General features: G+C 45.6%; 1 pseudogene; it reads right to left on the bottom strand.

Annotated features, from left to right (window-relative positions):
* Window positions 1–376: 376 nt before the first annotated feature.
* Window positions 377–495, bottom strand: LOC134970608 (5S ribosomal RNA; annotated as a pseudogene).
* Between the last annotated feature and the right edge of the window lie 16,228 nt (window positions 496–16,723).

Here is a 16,723-nt window from a genome sequence, read left to right as displayed (position 1 = left end):
TTAATTGAGTGTGAGTAACTATAATGAAAAGACGCTTATTAGAGCGAAAATTTCTATTTTTCAGTTCTGTTATCTCAAATAAAAATGTTGTGTGCGTATTAGAGAATAACAGAAAATAAAAAAATCAGGCTTTATGACTCAAAATCAATCAATATTTTTTACTTTTTCCTATGCGGTAACCAATTGAGTGACCATTCAGTGGTACTGCACCCGTATGCAAAAGGATAGTGGAGAATAATGATAAGAACCAGTCACTTCTGCTTCTGTTACCATCGAATGGGCAATGAGAGAGTGTATGTGCCAAAATAATCTGGTTATGAAGAAAGTACAGTACACTTCTGCTTTCCTGGGTACGTATATAGGTTACTTACCCCCAGTACTACAGTACCAGGTATTCCCAGAGGGTCTCCCTTTCTGGTACTGATCTTGTCCAACACTGCTTGGCTTCCAAGATCAAATGAGATAGGGCATGTCCAGTGTGGTATGACTGTAGAAATTTATGGGAGAAGTTTTATTCCATGTGCAGCATTACCCAAATTGGATGAGACAATGTATTTGGAATAAAAGAAGAAATGACTGAGAAGTGAGAGAGGTATAAGGACAATAGTGCAAGTAAATAAAAAAGAGAAGTAATACACTTCTGCTGTCCACGTGGAAGCCTCTGTTACTAATGAGCATTGCTGAGGACAACCTTCAAGTTGGATGAGAGAGTGCACGAAAAAGAGAAAGAGGGGTAGAAAAGAGGATGATTCTTATTGATCAAAGACGGGGCTGTTATATCACCGTGTATCATACTCAAAACAGGGAAAATCAAGGGTATCATACAAGTTGTCAGCCTAGATAAAGCTTTACTGACAGTAAGTATTGTATTCAAAAATGGCTACCATGTAATGTATCAATTTATATCGTTACATTTGTAACAACCCAGTGTTTTACTGTAGCACGGTGCTCTGCACAGCTCAAAACATCAAAATTTATCAGAAAATTACATAAACCCAATACTGTCAAGATGCATAGAGTGTCAGCTACTACGTAAATTATCCCAAATGATAAATGATGGGGAGGCATATAATACATAATATTAGGGTAGAAGGACCCTCTGGCTGGCCAGGGACCCTCCCACTACACCGAGGCTACCACCACTGCCGCAGCCCAGGGGAGAGAAATACAATGGGGTAAGTACCGGGCTCGAACTCAGGGATCTGGGCCTGGAAGTCTGCTCCCGCCCTCATGCCCACATCTGCAAAAGAAAACAGGAGACAGCTATAGCAGAGAAGGCCGTCCGGACCCGGCCACACACTCACACTCAGGCGGGAGAGGGGGGTCGGGGGAGGCTCACTCACTCAATCTGAGGCTCCCACCATGCTCATCATTGCTGACGCTGTCCTCCGAGCAGTGTCCATTGGAGGCACTGGTTGGGCTCTTGGTGCCATTCGAGTGGCTCTTGGCCAGGAAGTCGGTGCGCCTGTCCATCATGCCTGATATAAGCCTCCCGGGGTAGTCATCGAGGATGCCTTGGTAGTAGGTAGATGGAGGCTCCGGTCACACGCAGTCTCAGCACTCTGCCAGATGAGAAGTATCACTGCACCGGCCAAGTTGGTCCTGCCTACACCTCACATAGGTGGCCCGGTGTGATCGGAGAGGGGAGTGGGGTTACAGGAGGTGGTGAGCCGTGGCCGCGTGACAGGCAGTGATGCTGACTGCACCTGTGCTTATTCATCTCTGTGACCCCAAAAACTATGGATTTTTCACATGTCACCCCCTTCCCAGCTCCACCCCTAGGGGTGCTAGGGGTGTCTTACCTCCACAGGATTTTTTTCCAGATTTTAAGTCATATGTGTATGAAGTTTGGTGTAAATTGCTGCAGGGATTCCAGAGACATGCCGAAAACTACGGATTTTTACATATCACGCCCTTCCTACCACAACCCCTAGGGGTGTCTTACCTCCACAGTATTTTATTCCAGATTGTAAGTCACATGTGTACCAAGTTTAGTGTAAATTGCTCCAGGCATTCCAGAGTTATGCTACACACATACAGTACACACACACATCTATATATATATATATATATATATATATATATATAGCTGTTGTTAACGGAACGCAAAGCCACCTTGTTAATTGCCCTGGTGCCTTCCAATGCTGTAAGCGAATGTAGAAGCAGTGGACCGGGGGCACTCAATCGGGACTTGGTCAACGGCGGAACAAAAAGAGACAAATGGTCTTGACCGTGTTTATGTTTCAGTTATAATTAACTTTCGTCAGAACCAACAACACCAGTAAACAAACATAACCTGTATACCTTCATCCTTCCATGTGCTGGCTTCCAAATGGCCCGTAGAGAACGATGGGGATGGATGACATCATCACTCCGCACCCCGTGAGGTGCGCTCCACACCCCGTCATCGCTCCGGTAACCATGGTAGCTAATAAACAAACCAAAAATATGAACGATCAAAATGCCATCACCATACGAAGCGAGTAGTATACAATACATTACACAATTTACTTATTGCACAAACCCATATAAAACCTTAAAGGTATAATAATAGTCTAGCTGCGTGTGTATTACAGAACTTATACCCGATCAGCCTGTCATTGTCACATCAAAGGAGCGAACACCTATATTAAGTATTCCTACTGAAACCAAGGCCCTCATTCCGAGTTGATCGCTCGCAAGGCGAATGTAGCAGAGTTACACACGCTAAGCCGCCGCCTACTGGGAGTGAATCTTAGCTTCTTAAATGTGCGACCGATGTATGCGCAATATTGCGATTACAAACGAGTTAGCAGTTTTTGAGTAGCTTCAGACTTACTCTGCCTGTGCGATCAGTTCAGTGCTTTTCGGTCCTGGCTGACGTCATAAACACACCCAGCGTTCGCCCAGGCACTCCCACCGTTTCCCCGGCCACTCCTGCGTTTTCTCCGGAAACGGTAGCGTTTCCAGCCACACGCCCCTAAAACGCCGTGCATCCGCCCAGTAACACCCATTTCCTGTCAATCACAATGCGAACGTCGGAGCGATGAAAAAGCCGTGAGTAAACTTACTTTCTTCATAGTAAAGTTACTTGGCGCAGTCGCAGTGCGAACATTGCGCATGCGCACTAAGAGAATTCTCACTGCGATGCGATGAAAATCTCCGAGCGAACAACTCGGAATGAGGGCCCATATGTCTGGTCATCTATAGTTAAATAAAACAATTTAAACTAAATTGCTCATTAAGTCCTCCTGGGGCCACTGTATTCAGGCGGTGTATCCACCTTGCCTCCTGCTGTTTCAACAGTTTATTTCTATCACCTCCTCTGATGCTATCAGGCTGTTGACCTATTATTTTATACTTTAATGTAAATAAGTTATGCTTACATATTTGGAAATGTCTTGCTACGGGCTGTGCCTGGCAATCACCTCCCAATGCAGCTCGGATGGCTGATCTATGCATCGCCATTCTTTCGCGGAACTACTGTGTGGTCTTACCCATATACAACAGTCCGCATGGGCATCTGATAAAATAGATGACATGAGTGCTAGTACAAGTCAAAAACTTTTCAATTTTAATGAATTTGCCGGAGTGGGGGGGTGAAAAGCCAGGACCAACCTCCATGTAGCTGCACGTAGTGCAGCCACTGTATCTGTAACACCCTGGTTTCTTTGATAAATAGGTTTCTCTGGGACTCGGTCTCATGCCAGAGATGTCATTATGCACTAAATAATCTTTCAAACATTTGTTCTTAGTATAACTAGGAAATAAAGAAACCTCCTTAAAGGTACTTAAATCTTTATCTGATGCATGTGGCCATGTGTCCCTCACCAGTTTAGCAATTTCTTTACTTGCAGAGGAATATCTTTGTACAAATGGGATTTTGTCGTCCACAGTACGGGTTTTGGATTGAGTCCCCCGTAATAAATCATCTCTATTCATGCTTAACACTTTAGCTTTAGTTTTCATAAGTTCGCTCCAGTTATACCCCCTAGCTTTAAATCCTAATACCATCTCATCAATTTCAGCAGCAGTATTTACCAAATTATCCAAAATTCTGTGAACTCATAAAAATTGTGAGCAAGGCAAACTAAACTTAGTGGAAGATGGGTGAAAACTGGATGCTTGTAACAGTGGATTTTTATCAGTGGGTTTTTTGTACAGGTTGGTATGTAACTGGCCATTCTCCAACGAAATTTTCACATCCAAGTAATTAACCTTCACACTACTAATAGTAGCTGTAAATTTGATATTCATATCCCGATCATTAATGCATGCTATAACGTCACTCAGTTGTTCCTCCATGCCTGACCAAATCAGAATCGGGTCATCTATATACCTGGTGAAAAATATCACTTTACTGGCAATACTCAAATCTGAAAAGAAAAGGTCCTTTTCTATCTCGAACATAAAGCAGTTGGCAAATGCTGGGGAAACGAAACTGCCCATAGCCCACCCCTGCCGCTGCTCAAACCACTTATTGTCGAATAGAAAGTAATTGCGTGTAAGTGTGCGGTATAACAAATTAAGATATTTTTTTTAATCTGGACCATCATATAAGGTACTGCTAGACAAAAGCTGTCTCGCTGCCTCTACACCTCTATTATGTGGAATATTGGTGTAGAGGCTTACCACATCCAGAGCGCATAGTACACAATTTGCAGGAAGTCTAGTCAATTTCCGCAATTTATTAATTAAGGTGTTAGTATCTTTCAAATAAGTCGGCTGTGCCTGTATTACTTGTTGGAAATAATAGGATTTTGGTTACCTACCGGTAAATCCTTTTCTTGTAGTCCGTAAAGGATGCTGTGGTCCACATTAGTACCATGGGGTATAGACGGGTCCACCAGGAGCCATTGGAACTTTAAGAGTTTGAGAGTGTGGGCTGGCTCCTCCCTCTATGCCCCTCCTACTAGACTCAGTCTAGAAACTGTGCCCAAGGAGACGGACATCTTCGAGAGAAGGATTTAACACAGATAGTGGCGAGAGTCATACCAGCTCACACATACAAGGCAAATTAAGCTAACTTAGCTTGAAAACTCAGCAACCGCTGAAACATTACTTACCAAGTAACACTGCAGTACTCAACTAAAATGAAGTTGTACTGAACCAAATAGTGATAGCAGAAAAACGAAGCGCTGGGCGGGCGCCCAGCATCCTCTACGGACTACGAGAAAAGGATTTACTGGTAGGTAACCAAAATCCTATTTTCTCTTATGTCCTAGAAGATGATGGGGTCCACATTAGTACCATGGGGATGTACCAAAGCTCCCAGAATGGGAGGGAGAGCGCGGAGGCTCTTGCAGAACTGATTGACTGAATTTCAGATCATCAGAGGCCAAAGTATCAAACTTGTAAGACTTTGCAAAGTTGTACCGCAGAGACACCCCGGGCAGCCGCCCAGGAAGACCCCACCTTATGAGTAGAATGTCATAAAATACGCATGCTGAATAGTGAACCTGATCCAGCGAGAGATCGTCTGCTTAGAAGTAGGATACCTAATTTTCTTGGGATCATGCAGGACAAACAGAGAGTCCGATTTTCTGTGACGAGCAGTCCTCTTCACATAGATTTTCAGAGCCCTTACAACATCCAAGGACTTTGATGAAATTGAGGCGTCAGTAGCCATTGGCACCACAATAGGTTGGTTGATATGAAATGCCAACACAACCTTCGGAAGAAACTGCTGACGTGTCCGGAGCTCAGCTCTATCTTCGTGGAATATCAAGTATGGGCTTTTACAGGACAAAGCCCCCAACTCCGACACACATCTAGCAGAAGCTAAGGCCAACAACGTGACAGCCTGCCATGTAAGAAATTTTACCTCAACCTCCTGTAGAGGCTCGAACCAGTCCAATTGGAGGAACTGCAACACCACGTTAAGATCCCAAGGTGACGTAGGTGGTACAAAGGGAGGTTGGATGTGCAGAACTCCCTTCAAACAGATCTGAACCTCAGGGAGGGCAGCCAATTGTTTCTGGAAGAAAATGGATAGGGCCGAATACTTGACCTTCGCAGATCCCAACCTCAGGCCCATATCACACCGGCTTGTAGGAAGAGGAGAAACCGTCCCAGCTGAAACTCCAACGCAGGAAATTTCTTGGACTCACACCAAGATACATATTTTTTCCAAATTCGATGGTAATGTTTAGACGTTACTCCTTTCTTAGTCTGTATCATGGTAGAAATGACATTGTTCGGAATGCCCTTTCGAGCTAGTATCAGGCGTTCAACCTCCATGCCGTCAAACGTAGCCGCAGTAAGTCTTGATAGGCGAATGACCCCTGCTGCCGCAGGTCCTTCCCAAGAGGAAGTGGCCTCGGCTCTTCTTGTAGTAGATCCAGAAGAATCGCGTACCAAGCCTTTCTTGGCCAGTCTGGAGCAATGAGGATTGCTTGAACTCTTGTTCTCCTTATGAGCTTTAGAACTCTTGGGATGAGTGGAAGTGGAGGAAACACGTACACCGACTAGAACACCCACGGAGTCACTAGTGCATCCACCGCCACTGCTTGCGGGTCCCTTGACCTGGATCAATACCGCCGAAGCTTCTTGTTGAGACGAGAGGCCATCATGTCGATCTGGGGTACGCCCCAAAGATCTGTTACCTCCATGAACACCTCCGGATGGAGACCCCACTCCCCTGGATGGAGATCATGTCTGCTGAGGAAGTCCGCTTCCCAGTTGTCTACTCCCGGAATGAAGATTGCTGACAGCGCCAACGCTTGTTTTTCTGCCAAGAGGATGACTCTTGTTACATCTGACATTACAGCTCTGCTCTTCGTTCCGCCCTGTCGGTTTATGTAAGCCACTGTTGTCACATTGTCTGACTGCACTTGAACGGCCCAATTTCTCAGAAGATGGGCCACTTGGAGAAGACCGTTGTAGACGGCTCTTAGTTCCAGAATGTTTATCGGCAGGTCGGCTTCCAGACTTGACCACCTTCTTTGGAAGGTTTCCCCTTGAGTGACTGCGCCCCAGCCCCAGAGACTTGCATCCGTGGTTAGAAGGATCCAGTCCTGACTCCCGAACCTGTGACACTCCAGAAGGTGAGGTAATTGCAGCCACCAGAGGAGTGAAATCCTGGCCTTTGGCGACAGACGTATTCTGTGGTGCATGTGTAGATGGGATCCCGACCACTTGTCCAGGAGATGCAGTTGGAAGGACCGAACATGAAACCTCCCATACTGCAGAGCCTCGTAAGAGGCCACCATCTTCCCCAGAAGGTGAATGCACTGATGAACCGACACCCGGGCTGGCTTCAGGACACCCCGGACCATTGTTTGTATCACCAATGCTTTTTCCTCTGGAAGAAACACCCTCTGCACTTCCGTGTTGAGGATCATTCCCAGAAAAGACAACCTCCTGGTTGGTTCCAAATGAGATTTTGGAAGATTCAGGATCCTACCATGTTCCCTGAGAAGCTGGGTCGTGAGAGATATGGACCGTAACATCTTCTCCTTGGACGATGCCTTTATCAACAGATCGTCCAGATACAGAATTATGTTCACCCCCTGTCTGTGGAGGAGAATCATCATTTCCACCATCACCTTGGTGAATACCCTCGGTGCTGTGGAGAGGCCGAATGGTAGGGCCTGGAACTGAAAATGACAGTCCAACAGTGCGAATCGATGATAAGCTTGATGCGGCAGCCAAAGCGGAATGTGGAGGTACACATCCTTGATATCCAGGGATAACAGGAATTCCCCCTCCTCCAGACCTGATATCACCGCCCTTAGAGACTCCATTTTGAACTTGAACTCCCTCAGAATGGGCCTGACCGAACCATCCGGTTTCGGTACCACGTAAAGGTTCGAATAGTAACCTTTGTTTTGCATATGAGGTGGTACTGGCACAATGACCTGTGCCTCCACCAACTTCTGGACGGCTTCTTGCAGGACAGTCCTGTCTGCCAGCAGAGCTGGCAAGCCTGATTTGAAAAATCGATGAGGAGGGAGATTTTGAAATACCAGCCTGTACCCCTGATACACAATATCTTTCACCCAGGGGTCCAGGCCGGATGACACCCAGACGTGACTGAAATGCCTGAGTTTCGCTCCCACCGCCCTCACCTCCGGGATGTGCAGTCCACCATCATGTGGAGGACTTTGGTGTACCTGAAGCAGGTTTCTGTCCCTGGTAACCTGCAGCCGCAGGTTTCTTGGACTTCGGCCGACCTCCCCCAAGAAAGGTGTTGGACGGCTTGGAATTTCTGGGCTTGGTAGACCGAAAGGGCTTTGATGTAGCTGAAGAAAATGGTTTCTTCGGAGCAGGTGTAGCTGAGGGAAGAAAAGGTGACTTACCAGCCGTAGCCATGGAGATTCACGCATCTAACGCTTCCCCAAAGACAGCCTGACCTGTGTAGGGTAGGGTCTCCACACTTCTCCTGGATTCCGCGTCGGCAGACCACTGGCGCAACCACAGTCCTCGACGAGCTGATACAGACATGGAAGAAGTTTCCGCAGCCATGGAACCCAGGTCTTTCATGGATTCTAGCAGAAATCCTGCCGAATCCTGAATGTTACGTAAAAACAATTCAACATCACATTTCTCCATAGTATCCAAGTCTTCAAATAACGTGCCTGACCACTTTACTATAGCTTTGTCAAGCCAAGCACTGGCAATAGTGGGTCGTAGTATTGCCCCAGAAGCCGTGTACATGGATTTGAGCGTATTATCAATTTTATGATCAGCCGGCTCTTTCAAGGCGATAGATCCTGGATCCTGGAACCTTTTTTGAGAGTCTGGATACTGACGCGTCAACAATAGGCGGGTTTTCCCATTTTTTCCTGTCCTCTACCGGGAAAGGAAATGCCACCAGAACCCTCTTATGTATCTAGAATTTTTTTCTGGGTTTTCCCAAGCCTTTTCAAAAATAGCATTTAATTCCTTTAACGCAGGGAAGGTTAGCGAGGCTTTCTTATTTTCAGTGAAATAAGCCTTCTCAACCTGCTCGGGTGTTGTATCAGCTATATTCAACACATCTGTAATATCCTCTATAATCAACTGCACCCCTTTAGCTAGAGATGCTGCCCCCCGCAACACATCCCCGTCACCGTCTGCAGTGTCAGAATCGGTATCCGTATCATCCTGCATGATCTGCGCAAAAGCACGTTTATGTGAATATACAGCGGGGAGCCCTAAGGTACCAGAACTGGGCCAGACTGCCATAGAGTTCTGTAAAGCCTGAGTTGCAGATTCATTTTGTGCAACCCTATTTGAAATCTGAGAAATCATAGATTTGATAGAGGATAACCACTCAGGCTCCCTTGCTGGTATCTGTGCTAAACCACTGCAATCCTGATTACATGGAATGGGATCATCCTGAGAGGACATCCTCTGCAGCATATGACACAGAGTCCCTGGACATAGCTCAATGGAGACCACATATACTCCACACACACACACACACACACACACACACACACACACACACACACACACACACACACAGGGGAGGACAGACAGAGTTTCACCCCCAAGAATGGCAGGAGACACAGAGATCGGAGCCAACCCACACACAGCACTTTTAATGTAAAGGGAGACCCCTACTAGCACTGACTGTGCACCTTAATAGGTTACACAGTCTTAATGCAGCCTCCCCCCCTTCTACAAAACCCTGGTACCGTGAGAGATAGCTGGAGTTGCTGTGGAGGGACTTGCTCTTCCTGGACAGCGCTGTGCAGGCAGGAAAACGGCACTGAACGCTGCTGGGTCTGCTCTGAGGAGAAGCTCCACCCCCAAAATGGCACTGTCTTCCCGCTCTTCACAAGGATTATACTGGCCTGAGATCCGCGGACCCCGAAAGGCTTGCTGACCAGTGCTGGGATCATGCGCTGGCTCAGGGCGCCCCTCACAGCTCCGCACTAAGTACCGCTGAGCCTCTGGAGCGCAGTTAGTACTGCGCTCCTACCATGTTGCCGCCATCTCCACACCGGCCCCCCGCTTGCTAGGGGGGTCAGTGACTCACTCGCCACTGATCTTCAGCTCTGTAAGGGGGTGGCGGCATGCTGCTGGGGTGAGCGATCCGCTGTGGCGGGGAACGATTTATCCCCTCAGGAGCTCAGTGTCCTGCCAGTGGAGATAGTGGCTCAGACCCCGCAGGGCGGACACTACTCCACCCCTTAGTCCCACGAAGCAGGGAGGCTATTGCTAGCAGCCTCCCTGTAAAATAATAAACTCTAAAAAAAAACTTTACTAAAGAAGCTCTGTAGAGCTCCCCTAGCTGTGACCGGCTTCTCCGGGCACATTTTCTAATCTGAGTCTGGTAGGAGGGGTATAGAGGGAGGAGCCAGCCCACACTCTAAAACTCTTAAAGTGCCAATGGCTCCTGGTGGACCCGTCTATACCCCGTTGTACTAATGTGGACCCAAGCATCCTCTAGGACGTAAGAGAAAATAGTCCAAATATTGAGAGACTTTATAGTATATCGAATCTCTAGCTACAATTACAGATTGTCCCAGTGGGACCTTTGCTTCCTTATGAATTTTTGGAATTGCATAAAATACAGGCACCACCGGGAAATCCTGTAACAAAGCATCCTGCACATATACTGAAATCACATAATTCTTGACAGCCAGTGACAAAACCTCCTTAAGTTCCCTATTGTATGTTTCAGAGGGATCAACCAATAAACGTTTATAGACCTAAGTATCCAATAACTGTCTATAAGTCTCTCTCTTGTATTGGCATAGATCCTGGACTATAATACCTCCACCCTTGTCCGCTGGGCGTATGATGATGTTGGTGTCCTTATTTAAGATGAGAAGAGTTTCCTGTTCTCCTTTAGATAAATTATCTCTGCTATTACCAGTCGATCTCACTGACTGTATCACCTTCAAATCCAGTACCCTGGCAAAGCATTTAAATTAGAGATGTGCACCGGACATTTTTTGGGTTTTGGTTTTGAATTCGGTTCCGCGGTCGTGTTTTGGATTGGGACGCATTTTGGTAAAACCTCCCTTAAGAATTTTTGTCGGATTCTGGGTTTTTTAAAAAAAAAACCCTCAAAAACAGCTTAAATCATAGAATTTGGGGGTAATTTTGATCCTATAGTATTATTAACCTCAATAACCATAATTTCCACTAATTTACAGTCTATTCTGAACACCTCACACCTCACAATATTATTTTTAGTCCTAAAATTTGCACCGAGGTTGCTGGATGACTAAGCTAAGCGACCCAAGTGGGCGGCACAAACACCTGGCCCATCTAGGAGTAGCACTGCAGTGTCAGACAGGATGGCAATTAAAAAACTAGTCCCCAAACAGCACATGATGCAAATAATAAATAAAAAAAGAGGTGCAAGATGGAATTGTCCTTGGGCCCATCCTTGGGCCCTCCCACCCACCCTTATGTTGTATAAACAGGACATAAACACTTTAACAAACCCATCATTTCAGCGACAGGGTCTGCCACACGACTGTGGCTGAAATGACTGGTTGGTTTGGGCCCTCACCAAAAAAGAAGCAATTAATCTCTCCTTGCACAAACTGGCTCTACAGAGACAAGATGTCCACCTCCTTCTCATCGTCCGATTCCTCACCCCTTTCACTGTGTACATCCCCCTCCTCACAGAGTATTAATTCGTCCCCACTGGAATCCACCATCACAGGTCCCTGTGTACTTTATGGAGGCAATTGCTGGTAAATGTCTCCACGAAGGAATTGATTATAATTTATTTTTATGAACATCATCTTCTCCACATTTTCTGGAAGTAACCTCCTACGCCGATCGCTAACAAGGTTAGCGGCTGCACTAAACACTCTTTCGGAGCACACACTGGAGGGGGGGGGGGGGCAACTTAGGTAAAATAAAGCCAATTTGTGCAAGGGCCTCCAAATTGCCTCTTTTTCCAGCCAGTATACGTACGGACTGTCTGACATGCCTACAGTGATGATGTCACTCATATAATCCTCCACCATTCTTTCAATGGTGACAGAATCATATGCAGTGACAGTAGACGACATGTCAGTAATCGTTGGCAGGTTCTTCAGTTCGGACCAGATGTCAGCTATCGCTCCTGACTGCCCTGCATCACCGCCAGTGGGTGGTTTTGGAAATGTTATCCTTTTACTGGCAGCTCCAGTGGCGTGAGAAAATGAAGGCGGGTCACGTTCCGCTTGACTTAACAACTGTCTCACCAGCAGGTCTTTGAACATCTGCAGACTTGTGTCTGCCGGAAAGAGAGATACAACGTAGGCTTTAAAGCTAGGATCGAGCACGGTGGCCAAAATGTAGTGCTCTGATTTCAACAGATTGACCACCCGTGAATCCTGGTTAAGCGAATGAAGGGCTCCATCCACAAGTCCCACATGCCTAGCGGAATCGCTCAGTTTTAGCTCCTCCTTCAATCTCTCCAGCTGCTTCTCCAAAAGCCTGATGAGGGGAATGACCTGACTCAGGCTGGCAGTGTCTGAACTAGAGATGAGCGGGTTCGGTTTCTCTGAATCCGAACCCGCCAGAACTTCATGTTTTTTTTCACGGGTCCGAGCGACTCGGATCTTCCCGCCTTGCTCGGTTAACCCGAGCGCGCCCGAACGTCATCATGACGCTGTCGGATTCTCGCGAGGCTCGGATTCTATCGCGAGACTCGGATTCTATATAAGGAGCCGCGCGTCGCCGCCATTTTCACACGTGCATTGAGATTGATAGGGAGAGGACGTGGCTGGCGTCCTCTCCGTTTAGAATTAGAATAGATTAGAGAGACACTTGATTTACTAATTTTGGGGAGCATTAGGAGTACTCAGTAGTGTACAGTGCAGAGTTTTGCTGATAGTGACCAGTGACCACCACTTTTATTTATAATCCGTTCTCTGCCTGAAAAAAGCGATACACAGCACACAGTGACTCAGTCACATACCATATCTGTGTGCACTGCTCAGGCTCAGGCCAGTGTGCTGCATCATCTATTATCTATCTATATATAATATTATATATATCTGTCTGACTGCTCAGCTCACACAGCTTATAATTGTGGGGGAGACTGGGGAGCACTACTGCAGTGCCAGTTATAGGTTATAGCAGGAGCCAGGAGTACATAATATATTATATAGTGAGTGACCACCAGACACACAGTGCAGTTTATTTAATATATCCGTTCTCTGCCTGAAAAAAGCGATACACACAGTGACTCAGTCAGTCACATACCATATCTGTGTGCACTGCTCAGGCTCAGGCCAGTGTGCTGCATCATCTATATATATTATATATCTGTCTGACTGCTCAGCTCACACAGCTTATAATTGTGGGGGAGACTGGGGAGCACTACTGCAGTGCCAGTTATAGGTTATAGCAGGAGCCAGGAGTACATAATATTATATTAAAATTAAACAGTGCACACTTTTGCTGCAGGAGTGCCACTGCCAGTGTGACTAGTGACCAGTGACCTGACCACCAGTATATAATATTAGTAGTATACTATCTCTTTATCAACCAGTCTATATTAGCAGCAGACACAGTACAGTGCGGTAGTTCACGGCTGTGGCTACCTCTGTGTCGGCACTCGGCAGCCCGTCCATAATTGTATATACCACCTAACCGTGTTTTTTTTTTCTTTCTTTATACATACATACTAGTTACGAGTATACTATCTCTTTATCAACCAGTCTATATATTAGCAGCAGACACAGTACAGTGCGGTAGTTCACGGCTGTGGCTACCTCTGTGTCGGCACTCGGCAGCCCGTCCATAATTGTATATACCACCTAACCGTGTTTTTTTTTTCTTTCTTTATACATACATACTAGTTCCGAGTATACTATCTCTTTATCAACCAGTCTATATATTAGCAGCAGACACAGTACAGTGCGGTAGTTCACGGCTGTGGCTACCTCTGTGTCGGCACTCGGCAGCCCGTCCATAATTGTATATACCACCTAACCGTGGTTTTTTTTTCTTTCTTTATACATACATACTAGTTACGAGTATACTATCTCTTTATCAACCAGTCTATATTAGCAGCAGACACAGTACAGTGCGGTAGTTCACGGCTGTGGCTACCTCTGTGTCGGCACTCGGCAGCCCGTCCATAATTGTATATACCACCTAACCGTGGTTTTTTTTTCTTTCTTTATACATACATACTAGTTACGAGTATACTATCTCTTTATCAACCAGTCTATATTAGCAGCAGACACAGTACAGTGCGGTAGTTCACGGCTGTGGCTACCTCTGTGTCGGCACTCGGCAGCCCGTCCATAATTGTATATACCACCTAACCGTGGTTTTTTTTTCTTTCTTTATACATACATACTAGTTACGAGTATACTATCTCTTTATCAACCAGTCTATATATTAGCAGCAGACACAGTACAGTGCGGTAGTTCACGGCTGTGGCTACCTCTGTGTCGGCACTCGGCAGCCCGTCCATAATTGTATATACCACCTAACCGTGTTTTTTTTTTCTTTCTTTATACATACATACTAGTTACGAGTATACTATCTCTTTATCAACCAGTCTATATATTAGCAGCAGACACAGTACAGTGCGGTAGTTCACGGCTGTGGCTACCTCTGTGTCGGCACTCGGCAGCCCGTCCATAATTGTATATACCACCTAACCGTGTTTTTTTTTTCTTTCTTTATACATACATACTAGTTACGAGTATACTATCTCTTTATCAACCAGTCTATATATTAGCAGCAGACACAGTACAGTGCGGTAGTTCACGGCTGTGGCTACCTCTGTGTCGGCACTCGGCAGCCCGTCCATAATTGTATATACCACCTAACCGTGGTTTTTTTTTCTTTCTTTATACATACATACTAGTTACGACTTACGAGTATACTATCTCTTTATCAACCAGTCTATATATTAGCAGCAGACACAGTACAGTGCGGTAGTTCACGGCTGTGGCTACCTCTGTGTCGGCACTCGGCAGCCCGTCCATAATTGTATATACCACCTAACCGTGGTTTTTTTTTCTTTCTTTATACATACATACTAGTTACGAGTATACTATCTCTTTATCAACCAGTCTATATGTTAGCAGCAGACACAGTACAGTGCGGTAGTTCACGGCTGTGGCTACCTCTGTGTCGGCACTCGGCAGCCCGTCCATAATTGTATATACCACCTAACCGTGGTTTTTTTTTTCTTTCTTTATACATACATACTAGTTACGAGTATACTATCTCTTTATCAACCAGTCTATATATTAGCAGCAGACACAGTACAGTGCGGTAGTTCACGGCTGTGGCTACCTCTGTGTCGGCACTCGGCAGCCCGTCCATAATTGTATATACCACCTAACCGTGGTTTTTTTTTCTTTCTTTATACATACATACTAGTTACGAGTATACTATCTCTTTATCAACCAGTCTATATATTAGCAGCAGACACAGTACAGTGCGGTAGTTCACGGCTGTGGCTACCTCTGTGTCGGCACTCGGCAGCCCGTCCATAATTGTATATACCACCTAACCGTGGTTTTTTTTTCTTTCTTTATACATACATACTAGTTACGAGTATACTATCTCTTTATCAACCAGTCTATATATTAGCAGCAGACACAGTACAGTGCGGTAGTTCACGGCTGTGGCTACCTCTGTGTCGGCACTCGGCAGCCCGTCCATAATTGTATATACCACCTAACCGTGGTTTTTTTTTCTTTCTTTATACATACATACTAGTTACGAGTATACTATCTCTTTATCAACCAGTCTATATATTAGCAGCAGACACAGTACAGTGCGGTAGTTCACGGCTGTGGCTACCTCTGTGTCGGCACTCGGCAGCCCGTCCATAATTGTATATACCACCTAACCGTGGTTTTTTTTTCTTTCTTTATACATACATACTAGTTACGAGTATACTATCTCTTTATCAACCAGTCTATATATTAGCAGCAGACACAGTACAGTGCGGTAGTTCACGGCTGTGGCTACCTCTGTGTCGGCACTCGGCAGCCCGTCCATAATTGTATATACCACCTAACCGTGGTTTTTTTTTCTTTCTTTATACATACATACTAGTTACGAGTATACTATCTCTTTATCAACCAGTCTATATATTAGCAGCAGACACAGTACAGTGCGGTAGTTCACGGCTGTGGCTACCTCTGTGTCGGCACTCGGCAGCCCGTCCATAATTGTATATACCACCTAACCGTGGTTTTTTTTTCTTTCTTTATACATACATACTAGTTACGAGTATACTATCTCTTTATCAACCAGTCTATATATTAGCAGCAGACACAGTACAGTGCGGTAGTTCACGGCTGTGGCTACCTCTGTGTCGGCACTCGGCAGCCCGTCCATAATTGTATATACCACCTAACCGTGGTTTTTTTTTCTTTCTTTATACATACATACTAGTTACGAGTATACTATCTCTTTATCAACCAGTCTATATATTAGCAGCAGACACAGTACAGTGCGGTAGTTCACGGCTGTGGCTACCTCTGTGTCGGCACTCGGCAGCCCGTCCATAATTGTATATACCACCTAACCGTGGTTTTTTTTTCTTTCTTTATACATACATACTAGTTACGAGTATACTATCTCTTTATCAACCAGTCTATATATTAGCAGCAGACACAGTACAGTGCGGTAGTTCACGGCTGTGGCTACCTCTGTGTCGGCACTCGGCAGCCCGTCCATAATTGTATATACCACCTAACCGTGGTTTTTTTTTCTTTCTTTATACATACATACTAGTTACGAGTATACTATCTCTTTATCAACCAGTCTATATATTAGCAGCAGACACAGTACAGTGCGGTAGTTCACGGCTGTGGCTACCTCT

The sequence above is a fragment of the Pseudophryne corroboree genome, chromosome 11 (assembly GCF_028390025.1).
Source record: "Pseudophryne corroboree isolate aPseCor3 chromosome 11, aPseCor3.hap2, whole genome shotgun sequence".
In the NCBI taxonomy this organism is placed as follows: domain Eukaryota; kingdom Metazoa; phylum Chordata; class Amphibia; order Anura; family Myobatrachidae; genus Pseudophryne; species Pseudophryne corroboree.
This window is presented reverse-complemented; position numbering and strand designations above follow the sequence as displayed.